Source organism: Schistocerca gregaria, chromosome 2, assembly GCF_023897955.1.
Source record: "Schistocerca gregaria isolate iqSchGreg1 chromosome 2, iqSchGreg1.2, whole genome shotgun sequence".
Lineage (NCBI taxonomy): Eukaryota > Metazoa > Arthropoda > Insecta > Orthoptera > Acrididae > Schistocerca > Schistocerca gregaria.
This window is the reverse complement of record NC_064921.1, coordinates 546,506,859-546,529,058: the sequence shown is the minus strand read 5'-3', so window position 1 is coordinate 546,529,058 and position 22,200 is coordinate 546,506,859.

Sequence of the window (22,200 nt, the reverse complement as noted above, 5' to 3'; positions counted from 1 at the left end):
TAATTCTCGCACTTGTCAGCTCTTGCCGTCTTCGGAATTGTGTGGATGATGCTTTTCCGAAAGTCAGATGGTATGTCGCCAGGCTCATATATTCTACACACCAACGTGAATAATCGTTTTGTTGCCACTTCCCCTAATGATTTTAGAAATTCTGATGGAATGTTATCTATCCCTTCTGCCTTAAGCTCTTTTAAATTCCGATTCTAATACTAGATCCCCTATCTCTGCTAAATCGACTCCTGTTTCTTCTTCTATCACATCAGGCAAATCTTCACCCTCATAGAGGCTTTCAATGTATTCTTTCCACCTGTCTGCTCTCTCCTCTGCATTTAACAGTGGAATTCCCGTTGCACTCTTAATGTCACCACCGTTGCTTTTAATGTCACCAAAGGTTGTTTTGACTTTCCTGTATGCTGAGTCTGTCCTTCCGACAATCATATCTTTTTCGATGTCTTCACATTTTTGCTGCAGCCATTTCGTCTTACCTTCCCTGCACTTCCTATTTATTTCATTCCTCAGCTACTTGTATTTCTGTATTCCTAATTTTCCCGGAACATTTTTTTACTTCCTCCTTTCATTAATCAACTGAAGTATTTCTTCTGTTAGCCATGGTTTCTTCGCAGCTACCTTCTTTGTACCTATGCTTTCCTTCCCAACTTCCGTGATGGCCCTTTTTAGGGACGTCCATTCCTCTTCATCTGTGTTGCCTACTGCGCTTTTCCTTATTGCTGTATCTATAGCGTTAGAGAACTTCAAACGTATCTCGTCATTGCTTAGAACTTCCGTATCCCACTTCTTAGCGTATTGATTCTTCCTGACTAATGTCTTGAACTTCAGCCTACTCTTCATCACTACTATATTGTGATCTGAGTCTATATCTGCTCCTGGGTACGCCTTACAATCCAGTATCTGATTTCGGAATCTCTGCCTGACCATGATGTAATCTAATTGAAATCTTCCCGTATCTCCCAGCCTTTTCCAAGTATACCTCCTCCTCTTGTGATTCTTGAACAGGGTATTCGCTTTTACTAGGTGAAACTTGCTACAGAACTCAATTAGTCTTTCTCCTCTTTCATTCCTTGTCCCAAGCCCATATTCTCCTCTAACCTTTTCTTCTACTCCTTCCCCTACAACTGCATTCCAGTCGCCCATGACTATTAGATTTTCGTCCCCCTTTACATACTGCATTACCATTTCAATATCCTCATACATTTTCTCTATCTGTTCATCTTCAGCTTGCGACGTCGGCATGTATACCTGAACTATCGTTGTCGGTGTTGGTCTGCTGTCGATACTGATTAGAACAGCCCGGTCACTGAACTGTTCTCAGTAACACACCCTCTGCCCTACCTTCCTATTCATAACGAATGCTACACCTGTTATACCATTTTCTGTTGCTGTTGATATTACTCGATACTCATCTGACCAGAAATCCTTGTCCTCCTTCCACTTCACTTCACTGATCCCTACTATATCTAGATTTAGCCTTTGCATTTCCCTTTTCAGATTTTCTAGTTTCCCTACCACGTTCAAGCTTCTGACATTCCACGCCCCGACTCGTAGAACATTATCCTTTCGTTGATTATTCAATCTTTTTCTCATGGTAACCTCCCCCTTGGCAGTCCCCTCCCGGAGATCCGAATGGAGGACTATTCCGGAATCTTTTGCCAATGGAGAGATCATCATGACACTTCTCAACTACAGGCCACATGTCCTGTGGATACACGTTACGTGTCTTTAATGCAGTGGTTTCCATTGCCTTTTGCATTCTCATGTCGTTGATCATTGCTGATTCTTCCGCCTTTAGGGGCAATTTCTCACCCCTAGGACAAGAGAGTGCCCTGAACCTCTATCCGCTCCTCCGCCCTCTTTGACAAGGCCGTTGGCAGAATGAGGCTGACTTCTTATGCCGGAAGTCTTCGGTCGCCAATGATAAATTAATATGTCAAAAATCCGCCTCAGTTGCGAAATGTTATTGGTCTTTCGGCTTGTCCTTCATTGTTTCTTCTTACCATCATAAGATGAATAAAAATGTTGGAAACGTCTACATGTCCCAAACCTGAACCCACATTTACAAGCTACTGATATAAAACGCGATTCCTGTACCTACCGTTAATGTATTTTATTTATTTATTTATTTATTTATTTATGCATTTATTTTACCTGGCAAGATTAGGGCCTTCAGGCCCTCTCTCACACCTAACCAGGCATACTCAGATTGAACGAGTTACAGTTTCTACATAACATTAAGGACATATAACGTATTATGCAGTATTGATGTCAAAGAAAAAAATAGAGATTATAACAGTAGTACAATGATAATTAAAACAATAAAAAATAATTATAACAATCAAGAATAATAATGATAATAATAATAATAATAATAATGTAAATGGACGAAGGTCTCTTGCACACATTTCTAAGCACGTTTTTAATTGCCGTAGCTTTCATTGAAACTGCTGATGCCTCAGAACTTACACATTGCCGTGTTTTGCAGATATGTGCCTCCAGATGTGTGGTGACGGATCTGAGAGACAGGCGCGAAGGATTTGCCACAGCATATGAAGCTGACATAATTATCAGTCGCTAATGAAAGTCTCTCCCAATCATTCTTACAACCACCTACTTTCCCACTCAGGATATACTGTTTAGAATTAAGTTTCGCTTTCGCACTCTCCTCGATGTGGCGCTAATGCGCTTTGATCCTACAGCGAGTGACTAAGCGGCCCTCGGATAAATGTACGAGTAGTAGACGGCCAGGCAATTCGAGCGTGCGACGATCGAACGGACGTCACGGAAGTCGAGTGCGGTTACCCCCTCAGTCCAAAGCGGCTCTATTGACATCTGACGGACGTACACGGTACTACATGCACCGAGCAATTCGTGCGGGCATAAACGTTAGATGCAGACCTCTAACAGAGAGCTCGAGCACCGACATCTCTGCGCTAACTGCAAGTGCCAAGCAGCAGCGGTGCTTAGTCGCTGCTGGAATGCTGATTGTTCATCAAATTTTGCTGCCCCTATATACAGGTATGTATTGAATATCAAAAAACGAAGGCACCACATAGCAGCGGTGTCAACGTTGTGAAATTAATTTAATATTAATAAAACAATTTTTTTACCAGACTACTCTGGGACCGCTTTGCGGAATGGAAACGTAAAATTCCTCTTTAAAACTCTTTTCGTTTGTAACGGGAAACAGACTTACGTTCTCCATTGACGCTGGAAGTCGCAGGAAAGACGTAACGAACATTATTAGTTTGGGTTGGCTCCAGCTACACACTGCAAAAACCAATTTTAAATATCTGGCGATACTCCAGAGAAAATACGCCTTACGACTCTTACAAGGGACGCGCAGTACATTTTGTTATTGCTAGTTATACCGTAGGCATCTGTGGGAGACAACAAGTAATATGTGAGAGAAGTGGGAGGAGATAGTAACCCCGCCGTAGAACCGAACCCTGGATTCGCGCCATCTCACCCACTCAAACACACACACATACACGCACACGTACACGATGCAGAGAGAATTATGTATAGAAATCAGACGGGAAGGTACTTCAACCATTCAGGCACTTTCTCATTAAGCCCAAAGCATTTGCCACTCAATAGTTTGCAGTTGAGCTGCTTTTACTTAAAGCTAGCGACTTCCACAACTAAAGTGATGGATGCGATAGTTTCAGCAAATCAGCGGAGGACGGTCGGTGAAATAACTGCTGCTACAGCTCCACAAGTTTGAGACGCGTTCCGGATCCACTTAACGACCTCCTCGTCCAGAAGACAGCTTGTTATTCTTTTGCAAGCAGGAAGCAGGCCACCCACGTAAGCCCTTACGCAGTTTCTGTGCGAGAAGCTCATTTCATTCGTCTTTACGGTCCTCAGAGAGAGCAACTTCGAAAAGCAGCTTAGTTATTTCTCAGTACAGAAGTACGACCATAGGAATTTAAATAAACAAATACTTACTGGTGCGCTTTTGCTTTCCTTCCTCTTGCTGACAAGTTCGAAATTAATGAAACCGTGGAAGCGATCATAGCATTGAGGCTATAAACGAAAATGTTACGCTAATAAAGTAATTTTAGATTGAAAGATTTTATGAAAAACATTCGATAGGGATTCACATCCGTGAAATAAACACGGTTGCGTTAGATATTAATTTCAGTGGGGATACATGTTTTTATAAAGAAAACTAATTACGAACGCAGCGAAATGCCTGGAACTGAATTTGAGCGGAAACGCTATAAATAACGAATAAATGAATAAACCGTATCAGGCGCGACGTTTATATGCTCTCCCCATTCATTAAAAATTATTCCATTTGGCGAAATTTCTCTTCCGTGTACCTAAATAAATATCACCTGACTAAATACATGACAAGACACACTAGGGGGAAAGTATATTCTCATTCCCTGTTGCTTACTGCGAACAAAAGTGAAGGAAAAATTTAAAAAAAAAGAACAATTTGTAGCCTTCAATACGTTGGCCCGGCAAATGTGCGACATCTAAAGGGAAATACAACACATATTTTTGAACCATTATGTTATTACTGGAGGCAGAGATGTCAGTCATGTTTTTCCAGGTACTTTTCTCAAATGACACAGGTTCCCGTCTAAGTGGGAAAATGTGTTAATCGTACCAGATGATGCGAATAAACTAAATTGCACAATTATGAAAATACGTCTGAAAATTCGTAAAGGTATTGGTATCGATCCCCTTGGCTTTCCACTAACATTTTAATATCTATGGCATTGTGGCAGGTTTCAGAAACTGTTGCCGTCAACTCGGCTGCAATGGAGAGTTGCGTGGGGTGAGTCGACCTGCAACTGTGTTTGTGTAGTTCTTCCTGATCCACGTCAAGGGCCCCACATGCGAGAGACGGATCGCAGCGATCCGTCCCATGAACGATCGATTGCTTCACAGATCGTAAGCGTGTGGGAAAATTCGCATGGAAATCACAGGTAACCTGACGGGACCCACGTGCGATTCGCGCTTGCAGGATAGCGGCCTAGCTAGTTAACAGCAACGTGCGGCAATATGGCTGCGACTCGTTTAGCTAGATATTAAGCGTGGGACCGTAGATTCGTTTCGTACATCTTTCTCCATGCTAGATAATAATTTTAAGCTAGAGTTTATACACACATCAAAAATAGTTTTGTATCACCCCGGTTCCCAGAACTCCTGAAGATAGACGTTGACTGTGGAAACACAGTCCCTTTGGCTGCTCAGAAACGTCACTAAAAGAGCCCAAAGATGTAAACAACCATGCATGAGCAGCGCCTATTAGACGGAGGGAGTCCGAAAGCTGATCAGTTCCAGTCTTTCCACCAGGAAGGAGGTAAACGCTCGTGTTGTCTCTAGTTTAACCATGCCTATATGGTCAATACCGCGGTTCGATAGTGTCCGCATTCTTACTTTGTGCCAGGAAGGCCTGTCAACGAGGAAAGTGTCCAGGCGTCTCGGAGTGAACCAAAGCGATGTTGTTCGAACATGGGGGAGATACAGAGAGACAGGAACTGTCAATGGCATGCCTGCTCAAGCTGCCCAAGGCTACTACTGCAGTGGATGATCGCTTCCTACGAACTATGGTTAGGAGAAACCCTGACAGCAACGCTACCAAGTTGAATAATACTTTTCATGCAGCCACAGGACGTCGTGTTAGGACTCAAACTGTGAGCAATAGGCTGCATGATATGCAACTTCACTCCCGGCGTCCATGGAGAAGTCCATCTTTCCAACCAAGACACCATACAACGCGTTACAGAAGAGCCCAACAACATGACGAATGGACCGCTCAGGATTGGCATCGAGTTCTCTTCGCAGATGATTGTCGCATATGCCTTCAACCAGACAACCGTCGGAGACGTGTTTGGAAGCAACCCGGTCAGACTGAACGCCTTAGACACACTGACTAGAAAATGCGACAAGGTGGAAGTTCCCTGCTGTTTTGCGGTGGTATTATGTGGAGCCGACGGTACGCCGCTGGTGGTCATGGAAGACGCCGTAGCGGCTGTACGATAAGTGTATGCCATCCTCCGACCGATAGGGCAACGACATCGGCAGGATAATGGCGAGGCATTCGTCTTCATGGACGACAATTCGCTCCCCCACAGAGCACATCTTGGGAACGACTGCCTTCAGGATAAGGACAGCGCACGACTAGAGTGGGCAGCATGTTCTCCAGACATGAGCCCCATCGAATATGCCTGGGATAGATTGAGAAAGGCTGTTTATGGACGACGTGACCCACCAACCACTCTGAGGGATCTACGCTGAATCACCGTTGAGGAGTGGGACAATCTGGACCAACAGTGCCTTGATGAACTTGTGGATAGTATGCCATGACGAATGCAGGCATGCTTCAATGGAAGAGGACGTGCTACTGGGTATTAGAGGTACTGGTGTGTACAGCAATCTGGACCACCTCCTCTGAAGGTCTCATTGTATGGTGGTACAACACGCAATGTGTGGTTTTCATGAGCAATAAAAAGGGCGCAAATGATGTCTATGTTGCTCTCTATTCCAATTTTCTGTATAGATTCCGGAACTCTCAGAAGCGACGTGATGCAAAACTTTTTTTGATGTGTGTATGATTGAGGATGGGATACCAGTTCGATTTTACACAGAGTACGCGAAGGAACTTGCCCCCCTTCTTGCAGCGGTGTACCGTAGGTCTCTAGAAGAGCGAAGCGTTCCAAAGGATTGGAAAAGGGCACAGGTCATCCCCGTTCTCAAGAAGGGACGTCGAACAGATGTGCAGAACTATAGACCTATATCTCTAACGTCGATCAGTTGTAGAATTTTGGAACACGTATTATGTTCGAGTATAATGTCTTTTCTGGAGACTAGAAATCTACTCTGTAGGAATCAGCATGGGTTTCGAAAAAGACGATCGTGTGAAACCCAGCTCGCGCTATTCGTCCACGAGACTCAGAGGGCCTTAGACACGGGTTCACAGGTAGATGCCGTGTTTCTTGACTTCCGCAAGGCGTTTGACACAGTTCCCCACAGTCGTTTAATGAACAAAGTAAGAGCATACGGACTATCAGATCAATTGTGTGATTGGATTGAGGAGTTCCTAGATAACAGAACGCAGCACGTCATTCTCAATGGAGAGAAGTCTTCCGAAGTAAGAGTGATTTCAGGTGTGCCGCAGGGGAGTGTCATAGGACCGTTGCTATTCACAATATACATAAATGACCTGGTGGATGACATCGGAAGTTCACTGAGGCTTTTTGCAGATGATGCTGTGGTGTATCGAAAGGTTGCAACAATGGAAAATTGTACTGAAATGCAGGAGGATCTGCAGCGAATTGACGCATGGTGCACGGAATGGCAATTGAATCTCAATGTAGCGAAGTGTAATGTGATGCGAATACATAGAAAGATAGGTCCCTTATCATTTAGCTACAAAATAGCAGGTCAGCAACTGGAAGCAGTTAATTCCATAAATTATCTGGGAGTACGCATTAGGAGTGATTTAAAATGGAATGATCATATGAAGTTGATCGTCGGTAAAGCAGATGCCAGACTGAGATTCATTGGAAGAATCCTAAGGAAATGCAATCCGACAACAAAGGAAGTAGGTTACAGTACGCTTGTTCGCCCAATGCTTGAATACTGCTCAACGGTGTGGGATCCGCACCAGGTAGGGTTGATAGAAGAGATAGAGAAGATCCAACGGAGAGCAGCGCGCTTCGTTACAGGATCATTTAGTAATTGCGAAAGCGTTACGGAGATGATAGATAAACTCCAGTGGAAGACTCTGCAGGAGAGACGCTCAGTAGCTCGGTACGGGCTTTTGTTAAAGTTTCGAGAACATACCTTCACCGAAGAGTCAAGCAGTATATTGCTCCCTCCTACGTATATCTCGCGAAGAGACCATGAGGATAAAATCAGAGAGATTAGAGCCCACACAGAAGCATACCGACAATCCTTCTTTCCACGTACAATACGAGACTGGAATAGAAGGGAGAACCGATAGAGGTACTCAGGGTACCCTCCGCCACACACCGTCAGGTGGCTTGCGGAGTACGGATGTAGATGTATATGTAGAGGAACTACAGATCACTATGAGAAGTTAAGGCCGAAGTTGCATTCATATTAAGAAACAATACAAAATACACCTTCCGGTTTTGCAGTGATTAGCCTGGGCTGTAGAAATAGAAGAGATGAGGAAGAAGAGATTTTAATGTGGTGGCGTTGAAGGGTGGTTGTGTTGTATGTCCGACCTTTGCACAGTGAGTGTACTAATGTGTGCAAACTTACCTTACCACTTAGCCTGCATATGGACAAAACCTGTGAACTGTCTACTCAAGCCCAGGGTGTCAAACAGATATTCTAAATAAATATGTCCATGGCCCTGTAAGGCAGCTAATATCAGGTGTATCTGTACTCACACCCTGATTCAACTTGTTATAGTTGTGGTTGGCAGGAGAGCCAACCGTATGGTTAAAGGAGACCGATATGCACGCGTTTTAGCTCACACAGGCTGGCGTGAGGTCTGGAACATGACAAGGGAATTAGAATTGAGTAAAACGGACGTAGCTGGTGGAATACTTAACTTTAATCCATTAATGACGAAAGTCGCTCTTTATGGTACATGGTTCACAATATCAATAGCACGGATACTGGCACCTTGCTAGGTCATAGCAAATAACTTAGCTGAAGGCTATGCTAACTATCGTCTCGGCAAATGAGAGCGTAATTTGTCAGTGAACCATCGCTAGCAAAGTCGGCTGCACAACTGGGCGAGTGCTAGGAAGTCTCTCTTGACCTACCGTGTGGCGGCGCTCGGTCTGCAATCATTGATAGTGGCGACACGCGGGTCCGACGTATACTACCGGACCGCGGCCGATTTAAAGGCTACCACCTAGCAAGTGTGGTGTCTGGCGGTGACACCACAGTTATCATATTTGCTATCCACCACTGAGAGTTGCAGATTCAAATTTTCAGCTGTGCTGTCATTATTACGACGCTGATTTCTATGTCTGGTGTGATGATAGCGTTGTCTGGGTATTACTGCCATTCAGTGTCCTCATATGTGCCAAAATTGTATACATTTCAATCTGATTTATCAGACTGTTCACTTCTTTATTAGTATTGGGACAAAGCAGTTTCTGAGTCACTCTGCACTGTTGCCAGATGCATCCAAGATGGAGGTGATGACGTCATCCAAGATGGCGGCGTTTAGACTTAGCAACACTGCATGGTGTCATCCAAGATGGCGACTTTTGGCGGGAAGTTTGAATTTTGGTGGAAAGATAGGTCAATTGGGCTACCTCCACTAACCTAACACCCTCTCCCCACCCCTCCATCAGAAAATGGCGCCAAGTTAAAATTCGATCAAGATAATGCAACCTCTACTAACCTAAGGAAATGGCAGGAATATATGTCACTTAGGCTACCTCCACTAACCTAAGTAATCCAACTGCCACCTCTTCCTAGGGATTTGCAGGAAGTCAAATTTTGGAGGGAAGATAGGTCAATTTGGCTATCTCTACTAACCTAAGAAAATGATGGGAAAGAAAGAGCAGTTGGGCCACCTTCACTAACCTAAGTGACCTTACTGCCACCTCATCCTATGAAATGACTGTAAAAGGACCCTGCCTGCTCTGGGCTGCTAGAGAGAGGAAGGAGTGTACTTTATTAATTTTGAGACAATTTATTCTGATAGATAGTATATTTATCACAGTAGTACAGAAACCACGCTCTGACATGCTTGGGGTCATGCCACACAGCATACAGACCTGTAAACTACTCCTAAATAACCTATGTATAATGCTCTGCACACATGCTTGATAATTGTAAACACCCAAAATAAAGCACTGCACTGTCTACAAACCTGCGAACCACTCGTAAAATAATGAAATACATTCATCTCCAGAGATCCAAACAACTCCTAAAGTGTCGAACTAATAATCCATCTAAAAGACTCCCCAAACATGCTTGCTATCCATCAACTGTCGAAATCATGCAACCGTCTTTATTTAAACAATCTTATGCAGTACAGCCATCCAGCGTGTTCACCACGAGGTCCAGAGTCCAACTGACCTAGTACACAGTACTGCCACCAGAGGGCACTGTTGTCCATTCTGTGACATAATCCGATATGGCTGCCATGACGTCAACTGATGACGCAAGTACCATTGTCCAAATGGCGGGAAACACTGTGTTCATCATGAGGTCTGGGCGTAGTACACAGTAATGCCACCAGAGCTCGCTATCGTCCGTTCCATGACGTAATCAAAGATGGTGGGGGCAAATGGCGGGAAATAGTGTTTTCACCAAGAGGTCTGGACCTAGTACACAGTACTAGTATTGCCGCAATGTGGTGCAGTGCATCAAGTGCTCCGGCAAGCACGACAGCCACTCCTGCGACCACGGCCGACTTGTGTCCGGTGTGGCAGCCTGGACGTCGCCAGCTGGCGCGGCTGATCGGCTTTCTCAAGCCGCAACCGTGCCGAAGGCGGCAAGGCGGCCGTGGCTGCACCAACGCAGTGGAAGAAGAGAAGACTGTGATGGGCAGTCGGGATGAAGCTAGCTCCCCTGAGAAGAACTGTGGCCTCGAACTCGGCACCGCCGTGAAGGAGGCCACTGCAGTCCTCAAAGCCGTCATGGCAGCAGAGAGAGCTGCCTTCGCAGCCGCTGTGGCTTTAGAGAAGGAAGAGGCCTTGAGGCAACTGGTGCAGTCTTCGCCAAAGGCCTCCAAGCAGCAGAACCTGCGAACACTCCTGCGACCTTGCAGAAGGGCGTTCGCGTGCCTCTCCCAGCGACTGCCCCAGGAGCATCGCAGGTGAAAGGTGCAAAGAAGACAGCCGCCCCCCCAGCAGTATCGGCGGCGACGCCGACCACCGCGGGGACGGCCCTGCAAAGGGCCGAGAAGCCAAAGAGGCAGCCTTCATCGTGCAAGCGCGAGCGAACAGCATGCATTTCTTCGACGCTGAAGCGGCGCAGCTTACTGAACAAGCAGAGCTGCTCAAGGCTCAGAGCTGCGCCCTGCAGTATAGGAGGACGCCGTTCAGCACGAGCCTGATGAAGCTGTGAAAAGTCACTGACGACATGGCTTAATGGTAACACATGCGTTGCCACACTGAATTCCTTTGTTACAGGGACGAAGCCGCCGCAGCAGGCCCGGGAGTATCAACACAAGCCCAGCACATACTACAGCACACCCAGCTGCAGCACCGTCTAGGACTGATCTCTTATGTCGAAACTTGGTATGACACGGTATTCAATGGCATGATACCGACTTCCAACATAACCTATCCTTGCAAGACCTGTCGCAGTCAACAAGACATCCGCTACTGCTCTTACTACCCGCCTAACTACCACAGAGGTTTTTTTTCCCTTGGCGCTTGCCTTGTCACTTTTTTCCCTCTGTCCTTAAAACCGCTACCATTCGTTCAACTTTCGACCCATCCTATCTCCAGATGAGCGCCTATAAATGGCTAACCTTGGCCAGATGTACACAAACAACGCAGTACCAATATCATGCGACATCTCATTTTAATGAACACTACCCCTTTATGCAGAGATGGCAGTAGACCTTTTTGAGTTGACCATCATGCCAGTGTGGCCGTGGAGTGGCTCCACCTCTAAAAAAATGTCGGTATTCATACTTTAAATTGGTCAATAAATGTGTGGAGGTAGAGAATATTTGCATCTTCCTTATAGTGCTAGATTTTCCGCACTGTAAGTAAGTGGTTATCATCAAAAGCTCTCGCTTCTCTTCAAACGGTTCAAATGGCTCTAAGCACTATGGGACTTAACACCTGAGGTCATCAGTCCCCTAAACTTAGAACTACTTAAACCTAGTTAACCTAAGGACATCATACACATCCATGCCCGAGGCAGGATTCGAATCTGCGTCCGTAGCAGCAGCGCCTAGAACTGCTCGGTCACAGTGGCCGGTTCTCGCTTCTCTCTGTGGTGTATCTGCTGGAATTCTGTCCTTGGGTTGCGTGAAACCTATTTTATTTTTTGCTCCAATTTGCGTCAGCTTATTGTTTGGGAGGATTATATGTTTTGTACCTATCATAAGCAAACCCTCAATTTACCAAAATGGTTCAAATGGCTCTGAGCACTATGGGACTTAACATCTATGGTCATCGGTCCCCTAGAACTTAGAACTACTCAAACCTAACTAACCTAAGGACAGCACACAACACCCAGTCATCACGAGGCAGAGAAACTCAATTTATCAGAATGCTGTAATTTCGTATCCTGGCAGCGTCATACATCCGACCTTTGTTTCTGCACAGTGAGTGTACTAATGCGTGCAAACCTAGCTTACCACTTAGCGCGCAAATGGACAAAACCTCTTAACTGTCTTCTCAAACCCAGGGTGTCAAACAGATATTCTAAATAAATATGACCCTGGTTCTGTAAGACAGCTAATATCAGGTGCGGATCTTAATCATTAGAAATGCTGCTGTCAGGTACCTAGAATGCATGAAGTAATGAAAGTGAAAGTTTGGAGTCTATCCTGGAAAGACAAAACAGCTATTCCCTTTTTTATTCCATGTATAATTATCAACTGTTACTTTCAGGGATCAAATGATAAACAACAATCATGTTCAGTTATTTTGATAATAAATAACAAAATATTTAATTCTTGGACATATTGAAATGACAATTATTAAAATCATTGTCTCTACACACGAAAAGTTTTTATCACAGGAAATAATTTACATTAAAAATCCTCATCAGCTCACTTAAATCTACATTGTCGTAGCTGGTCAGTGCACCGAGTTGGTGGAGAATAAATTTACTTTTTGAACCAATGAAAAACTCTCATATACTCAGTGTGAGGACAGGTCAGTATCCTAGCTTTTGATATTCAAATGTCAAAGTGTACGCTAGGTGGAGTGAGCAAAATTTAGACTCAACATCTACTGTGGACTAATGCGCGCCGGCCACAGTGGCCTAGCGGTTCTAGGCGCTTCAGTCCTGAAACACGCTGCTGCTAGCAGCTCCGGTCGCAGGTTCGAATCCTGCATCGGGCACGGATGTGTGTGATGTTCTTGCATTAGTTAGGTTTAAGTAGTTCTAAGTTCTAGGGGCTGATGACCTCAGATGTTGAGTCCCATAGTGCCGAGAGCCATTTTCTTTTCTTTTTATTAATGCGCGATGGTACTTTACCAAGCTGCATCTGCAACAGCGCTGTCTCCGTGCTGGATCTGAAACGTTAATTTCCTAGTCTGGCCTTGATTGAATTCACTCAGTCGCAACTTTCCTGTGTTATGTAGGACGTTTATCCTTTTCTAGTCGAAATAATGGCTATTGCACACTCGCTATGGGCTGGAGCGATGTGCACAGTTTCTTTGCCCGCAAAAATTCCCGCAGGAATATTTAACTACCGCTTTGCTATCTGCCGCCACGATATGTAAAGAATATCGTACTCACTTTGCAGATAGCAAACTCACAACGCCCTCCGTTATACCCACACACTTGTGCGGTCCGCCACGAGACGAGAGAGAGAGAGAGAGAGAGAGAGAGAGAGAGAGAGAGCCTTAATGTTAGGTCTCATAATGGGGATCTCCCCATCGTGTCGCGTCGCCAGTACCACCGTCTCGCTAGAGGTGAACATTTTTATTTTTCTTTCTGGGTCGCGGCCTTATTTACTCTAAAAGGAAGGAATAATGTATTGCTCTGGCCTTATCCCTTTCTGCGCTGAGTTCTTTTGCTAATGGTAGTTTTACAATATCATTAGCCACCTCCTCGGTTCGTCTCCAAAATTCGTTTCACTTTAACTTGTTTGTTTCTTGCATGAGATTGTTTCGATAGTTTTCGGTTACATGAGACTAACTGCAGTTGCCTTCTGTTGATATAATGTAATTGAACAGTGCAGCCCGAACTTCCTTCGATACTTCCATAAGACACTTGGTAGGGCGCAACAAAGAATAGTGAGAGTTAAGTAAGCTGTAAAGACCCTGTAACGAATTCGTTAAGCAAATGTAGCGGAGCCGAAGACCACGGACGACTCGGGAAGAGCAGAATCAGTTCGGTCATTGAAAATCACGCAGCAGAACAGAGCCTCTCCTGGGCGACATAAATACTCCACACCCACAAGTTTTTGCCACTCGATGGTGTTCATGTCGTTCGCACTCGATTTTCTGGTTACGGTAACATCCTGTGTGTAAGAATGGTCTAGTATTGCTGTTGCTGCCGTGCGAGATGATCAGCGATACAAAGCCATTGATGGAATCCAGCATCCAGTACTGATACCAGCACAGCAGCCAGCGCCGTTGAGTAGACCGAGAGTGTACAGACATTAGTCCGGTCCAGGGCGGAAGCTGCCCTAAACTCCAGATTTGCACACCTCTGAAGGCCTTTAGTACCGCCGGACCAGGTTCAACATTCAGCACGACTACACAGCATCCGACAACGCAGTCCATTTGAGGCGATGGCGTGGGCAGTGATCTGGGAGGGATCGAGAACTCTCCGAAATGGCGTGCGAATCAAAACACACACGTCGAAGGGGAGGTCACCGCCATCTCCAAAAGGAGAGCTACGGACAGGGCGTGGCTGCGTCGCCAGCAGGCGATCATCGACTTCCACTCCGAGCTGATGCAGCGCTCTCGGTAGCCGTCAGTCCACTACTGAATTCAGTGGATTCTTCCCCGGATTGCCTAGCCGTTAGTCGACGCAGAAAAAGCAGCAACAACTTTTATTTTCAGTAATAAATGGCATAATGAAGAATGTTGGTTTACTGCGTGGAGCGACACGGCACAGTTCCTCCGTCTTCATCGTGACGAGTTAGTAGGGTTTCCAACCCAGCAGAGGACAGCCCCTACAGTGACCATGCATCATCGTATGACATAGTTGCTATGTGGCGCAGGCGTTTCCAGTGGTATTCTAAGACGGGTGTGTTACAATCTAGGTGACAGTGTAAGAAGAGAAACTCTGTCATGCATCAGTTTCGACATTTTACACGACGATTGAACATGACAACGGTCGCCGGCCACTGTGTTCCGCATCTAGTCGCACAGTTCAAAAATCTCGTCGAACCGAGCGAGCAATGGAAATGTTCTTGTCAGACCAATCCAGACGACTTATTTAGCCACATAATTTCCAGAAAGGAGTGTTGGGAGTATCAAAGTGACCACGAGTCAACCGAGCAAAGCAAGCCGTGAAACTTGTGGACTCACGACTGACGAAACCCAAGCGTCATCAGACGAAGCTGATGTTAAGTATTTTTATGGCTACCAAGGAGCGAATACAGCACATTATTTCATAACGGGCAAACCGCCACAGGACTATGCTACAAAATTCTTCCGCCAAGGTCAAGGGATGCTGTCGTGATGAAGCGTTGCGAAAAGCTGACAAAAAGGATGTCTTTGCACCATGACACTGCACCAGATCTTAGTGCACATGGTACAGTATCACAAATGCTGCTTCTTTGGGTTATCACATTTCGCCTCATCACCCCTATTCTCCTGACACAGCACCCAGTAGGTTCTTCCTCTTTCCTCGGATGAAGACACCTATCCGTGGCAGCCATATTCAGAATGAAGACAAGCTTATTTTCAAGATGGTACGTATACTGAAGAACTAAAATAGAGACTTTTACAACAAGTCGCTAAGTTCAACAGTCACAGTCTGTTTTTTTTTTCGAGATGAGGATTAAAACTTTTCTACTACACCTCATACTAAATACAGAAAGTCACTCATTACAGCAATGTCTACGTCAGTTACATGGGCTCAACAAAATATGGCAGCACCACTAGAAATTCATGACTGAATACAAACGCAGACGCTGGCCAATCATGCAGGTAGCGCTGGCATGTTTTAACACGAACACCACTCGTGCAGAGTCCTCAGTACGTTGTCAGTGTCAGACGCTGTCACAACAGTATTCTGTGTAGCTGTGTGCCTATTATATGTGTGTGTGCATTGTGACATAGATAAGTGAACTCGAACGTGATCGTGACAGATGGTCGACGAAGAGGATTCTGATGGAAAATAAGAGGACGAAACTGCAAAACTTACTGCAGAGCTGATTGTCGCAGGCGCGGACCCTGTCAGCACCATATTAACACGAAGAGAGTCCCTTAAGCTAGAAATCACAGGGTGAGTTGGAATTCTAAGACAGCTCATCAGTGGTGCACGTTCCTATAAGAAGAAGAAGTGGTGCCGAAGCTATAAAACCTGGACTACGGAGCAATGGAAGAATGCCATTTGGGTGGATGAGTCTTGTTTCACATTGTTTCCAATTTCAGGCCGAGTTTACATCTGGCAAACGCCGTCCGAAGCCCATTATGTAGACTGCTTATTGCCAGAAGTGGAACATGTTGAGGATCCGGTGATGATCTGGGCAGCATGGCGTGATATTCCATGGACTGCTTGGCTACTCTGCAAAATCGAGCTACTCCTAAATACTATGTGTCGTTTCTGGCTGATCGGCTCCATCCAAAGGTACAATGTTCGTTCCACAATGGCGACGCTGTGTTCCAAGACAACAGGGCCCCTTTTCATACAGCTCGCATCATCCAGGACTGGTTTTGTGAGCACGACGATAAATGGTCGAGTCTCTAGTGTCCAAGGCAGTCACCAGATCTCAATATTAATGAGACTTTGAGGTCTACTTTGGATAGCTATCCACCTTCATCATCGATACCTGAACTTTCCACGATTTTGCAGGAAGAATGGTACAAGATTTCCTTGAAAACCATACAGGACACGGATTTAACCATTCCGAGGCGACTGAAAACTGTTTTTAATCCCAATGGTTTTTCTGTATCTTATTAAGCATGGTAATGTGGTTTGTTGTTGGTGTGTCTATATTTCTGACGAGTCCCTGCAAGCAGGCAGCGGGAACCTATACCTTAGACGCTCTGTAACGTCGTTGGATGACAATCCGGACATGGGTTCTAACCTCGATTTGTTCCTCAAGAGACACTCTACAACCTCGTGAAGTTTATATATGATGGTGTCTGTTCTTTTGGACATGTACGAAAGAAGAGAAGCTATTTTTGACCCTGCAGCCAATCTGAAACAAGACACAAAGGAATTATAGATATTAGCTGCCAGTGGGCATTGATTTATATCGATGGGGAAAGGTGAAAATTTGTTCCTGACTGGCATTCGGACCCGGGTCTCCTAATTACTAGGCAGATGCACTGACCACTACAGCAACCAGACGCAATGGTCACCACAACCGCCTATATTACCCTGGCATGCCTCCAGTCAGACCCAAATTGTCGATGTCTTTAATTCCTGTGTGTCTTGTCATTCGTAGCGGCTGCGGTATCAGAATGGTGTCTGTTCTTTTGGATACGTCCGAAAGAAGAGACACCACATGTACATGGCGTTACAAAAATGTACGGCCAAACTTTCAGGAAACATTCCTGACACACGAAGAAAGAAAATATGTTATGTGGACATGTGTCCGGAAACGCTTACTTTCCATGTTACAGCCCATTTTATTACTTCTCTTCAAATCACATTAATTATGGAATGGAAACACACAGCAACAGAACGTACCAGCGTGACTTCAAACACTTTGTTACAGGAAATTTTCAAAATGTGCTCCGTTAGCGGGGATACATGCATCCACCCTCCGTCGCGTGGAATCCCTGATGCACTGATGCAGCCCTGGAGAAAGGCGTATTGTATCACAGCCGTCCACAATACGAGCACGGGGTTGCGTAGACAAGAGCTTTCAAATGCCCCCATAAATGAAAGTCAAGAGGGCTGAGGTCAGAAGAGCGTGGAGGCCATGGAATTGGTCCGCCTCTACCAATCCATCGGTCACCGAATTTGTTGTTAAGAAGCGTACGAACAGGATGTGCAGGAGCTCCATCATGCATAGACCACATGTTGTGTAGTACTTGTAAAGGCACATGTTCTAGTAGCAAAGGTAGAGTATCCCGTATGAAATCATGACAACGTGCTCCATTGAGCGTAGTTGGAAGAACATGGGGCCCAATCAAGACATCGCCAACAATGCCTGGCCAAACGTTCGCAGAAAATCCGTGTTGATGACGTGATTGCACAATTGCGTGCAGATCCTCGTCAGCCCATACATGTTGATTGTGAAAATTTACAACTTGATCCCGTTGGAATGAAAGTTCATCCGTAAAGAGAACATTTGCACTGAATGAGGATTGACACATTGTTGGATGAACCATTCGTAGGAGTGTACCCATGGAGACCAATCAGGTGCTGATAGTGCCTGTACACGCTGTACATGGTACGGAAACAACTGGTTCTCCCGTAGCACTCTCCATACAGTGACGTGGTCAACGTTACTTCGTACAGCAGCAATTTCTCTGACGATGACATTAGGGTTATCGTCAACTCCATGAAGAATTGCCTCGTCCATTGCAGGTGTCCTCGTCGTTCTAGGTCTTTCCCAGTCGCTAGTCATAGGCTGGAATGTTCCGCGCTCCCTAAGATGCCGATCAATTGCTTCGAACGTCTTCCTGTCGGGTCTTTCCCAGTCGCTAGTCATAGGCTGGAATGTTCCGCGCTCCCTAAGATGCCGATTAATTGCTTCGAACGTCTTTCTGTCGGGACACCTTCATTCTGAAAATCTGCAAAACCACGTTCGTGATGAACACTAATCTGTTGATGCTACGTACTGATGTGCTTGATGCTAGTACTGTAGAGCAATGAGTCGCATGTCAACACAAGCGCCGAAGTCAACATTACCTTCCTTCAATTGGGCCAACTGGCGGTGAATCGAGGAAGTACAGTACATACTGACGAAACTAAAACGAGCTCTAACGTGGAAATTAAGCGTTTCCGGACACATGTCCACATAACATCTTTTCTTTATTTGTGTGTGAGGAATGTTTCCTGAAAGTTTGGCCGTAACTTTTTGTAAATCCTGTATAATTGAGATGATGACGGCCAATGATCCCTTCAGTGGAGATGAAAAACAAGAATGTTTCAAATGGCTCTGAGTACTATGGGACTCAACTGCTGAAGTCATCAGTCCCCTAGAACTTAGAACTACTTAAAGCTAACTAAGCTAAATACATCACACACAACCATGCCGAGGCAGGATTCGAACGTGCGACCGTAGCGGTCACGAGGTTCCAGACTGTAGCGCCTAGAACCGCACGGCCACTCCGGCCGGCAGTGCAGATGCACACCAGGCCCGAACTCTTTTGGGAATCGGCTAGATGCAGCGAGTAATGAGAGCTAATGAGCAGGATCACTATTAGTGGTATGTAGTATAAATTGAGAATTCGGTTCTGATGGGAGGCATACTAGGGTAGCCCTTGCGGTAGTGATGACCACTGTGCCCGGATGACATACCGGTCTGCCTAAGAAACAGGACACCCGGGCTCGAATCCCGGCCTGGCACAAATTTTCAGCTTGCCTTATTTACATAAATCAATGGCCACTGGCAGCTAATGTCTTTAATCCCTTTGTGTCTTGCCCTCGAAATTTGTCTCAACATTTCTGCGACACCCCTGTGTATGTTCTGAAACACACCAACCCCTTAGTGGTGCACTCTGCAGCTATGTCACGGCGAGTGATACAGACCGAAACCTGGAGACATGCTCTATCCAATGGTTAAGTCTTGCAGTTTTTGCGCAGACGTCTCCTGAATGTGCAGAGGAACTACGAACAGCCCTGTGTTTTTATAACTATTTCATTGAAACAACATCTGTTTTGCTTGGCACATATGCTCTTTATTTTCTTAGGCAGCTGTACCCTATTTCCTGGATTTGCCATTCATAAAAGGACAATCAGGTCACACCTGCATCTTCGCTACAGTACAGAGTCATTACCAGCTGATGGTTCTGTGGAGACCTGCATAATGAAAGATGCGAACGAAGCAGATCGTATAAATCTTCGGTAGCAGAATTCTTCCATTTAGTCGAGAATGTCGCCAGTCCGAAGACGTTACCAGAAAGTTGTCAGCCGAAGGTATTAGCGTGGTCTGCGACAGCGGCACTCTTCTCGTCCCGCGGGCGGAAACTTGTGCTTAATCGCATTCCTGGCGAGAGGCGGCCTGAGTGGCGCAGCCTCTGCCAACAGACGACCCCGCGTGCGTGTGCTCGGCAGGTCCGCTGCCTCCCCGTTTGACGTCAGCTGCTTTCCAGAAGTTAATCGGCTGAGCGAACAAGAGGCGCGCCGGCTCTTTTCCGGCCGCGACGCATTGTCCACACGGCGGACGCCGCCGCTCGCCGCCGCCAGCACCAGCCGCCCGCACTCGTCTGACGTTCATTAAGTTCCCCCTCCGCCCTAATTTTCCTCAATTAATTAGAAGAGATTTGGATTAGCGACAGGAGAATGGCAGTCGGTAAACCCTGCCGCCTCCCAGCCCTGTGATCGCAGCTCTGTGAGGGATTCAACAGCGATGAACTCTAATCACGTGCATTAATAAAAGCTAGATGGAATTTTTTTCATCCCGGTAGCTTTTACTAGTTTCGATAGAATTGCAGTATTTGCTTGCAAATCTGACGGCCTAACGATTACGGGAGTAGCAAAATGAGTGCTTTAATATGGCGTAATATGCTTTACAGCAACCCTATCACAAGAATTACCCTGAAACAAATAGAAACGTATAGAAGAATTACTGGATATGATAAATAAATGAGAGAATAATTACAAAAATTATTTTATCGTTGTATTAGCGGAAAAACATAGCGTCGCCAGGTATTTATTTGTAGCTGTGCGTCCACGTCCGTACCAAGCAGCGCCTGGTGTAGTGCTTAATGTTTATGACGTCATACCTCCTGAGCCATGAGTCGTACAATGATATAAGTTCATAGATACATTCAGAGGCGTATTTGGACACTGATGTGTTACTGATAGAACTAGTATCCATGAAGTCCGGGGTTCGTGGTCTTGCGGTGGCGTTCTCGCTTTCCGCGCCAGGGATCCCGGGTTCGATTCTCCGCGGGGTCAGGGATTTTCTCTGCCTTGAGATGACTGTGTGTCTTTCATCATTATTTCATCCTCATTCACTCGCAAGTCGCTGTAGTGGCGTTAAAAGACTTGTGGAGCGGCGGCCGAACCGCCCCGCCAGGGGTCTTCCGGCCACCAATTCCATACGCTCATTTTTCTCAGTATCAGTTATGTAATAAATTTAAACTTCATGCACCGTGTGCCAATTTTTCAAGAATCTCACTGTTTATTACGTCATATCTGCTGAATTATGTGTCGTACGATGATATAATGTTCTAGGTACATTCAGCGGCGTATGTGACTACTGTATGCGAAAAATGGTTCAAATGGCTCAGAGCACTATTGCATTTAACGTCTAAGGTCATCAGCCCCCAAGAACTTAGAACCACTTAAACCTAACTAACCTAAGGACATCACACACATCCATGCCCGAGGCAGGATTCGAACCTGCGACCGTAGCGGTCGCGCAGCTCCAGACTGAAGAGCCTGGAACCGCTTGGTCACACCGGCCGGCTGATTGCAAAATTTATTGCGAATAGATTTAATAAATTTAAACGTCATGCACCTCATTGTTCATGATGTCATAAGCCCTGAACTATGAGTAATATAATGATATAATATTGCATTTACATTCAGTGATATATGCACCTACAGTCTATAAAATGTGTCGCAGATATAGTGAGCAGTAAAGAAGTAATAAATTATAATGTCATGCCTCATGTGGTATTTCTACTGCATGAACAGCGGAAAAATAGTAACCAATAAACATTTTTCATGTCATCATTTTGTGGGGTTTCAAATTATGTGTAAAGACTTTTGCAGATTGCTAAGTTCTCTCATTCTCAAATACTGGGTCAGTAAAGTGTGTGAATTCACGAGTCGCCGACTGCGCTACGTTTTCACTTCCACCCCACCCTTCTGATAGGTAGGCGGTTTTACCACCAAAACGATTGTCGCCTGACAATAAGGTATATGAGTACCAAGTTTGGCTGAAATCGGTCCAGTGGTTGAGGAGATGTAGTACATACATAAATAAATACAGGGTGACAATTATTGAACTATATGAAATAAAATCGTCATAACATCTGAACGGTTTGCGTTAGGACGTTCAAACTGGACGGTTGGAAGCGGGACATGATGGGAATTAGTATGCGCCGTATGATTTGGTTTAGCGACGAAGCCCACTTTCATTTGGATTGGTGCGTCAATAAGTAAAATCGGCGGATTTGGGATACTGAGAATCCGCGTTTCGTGAGCGAGAAGTCTCTTCACCCTCAACGGATGACTGTGTGGTGTGCAGTGTGCAGTGCATAATCGGTGTGATATTCCTTGATG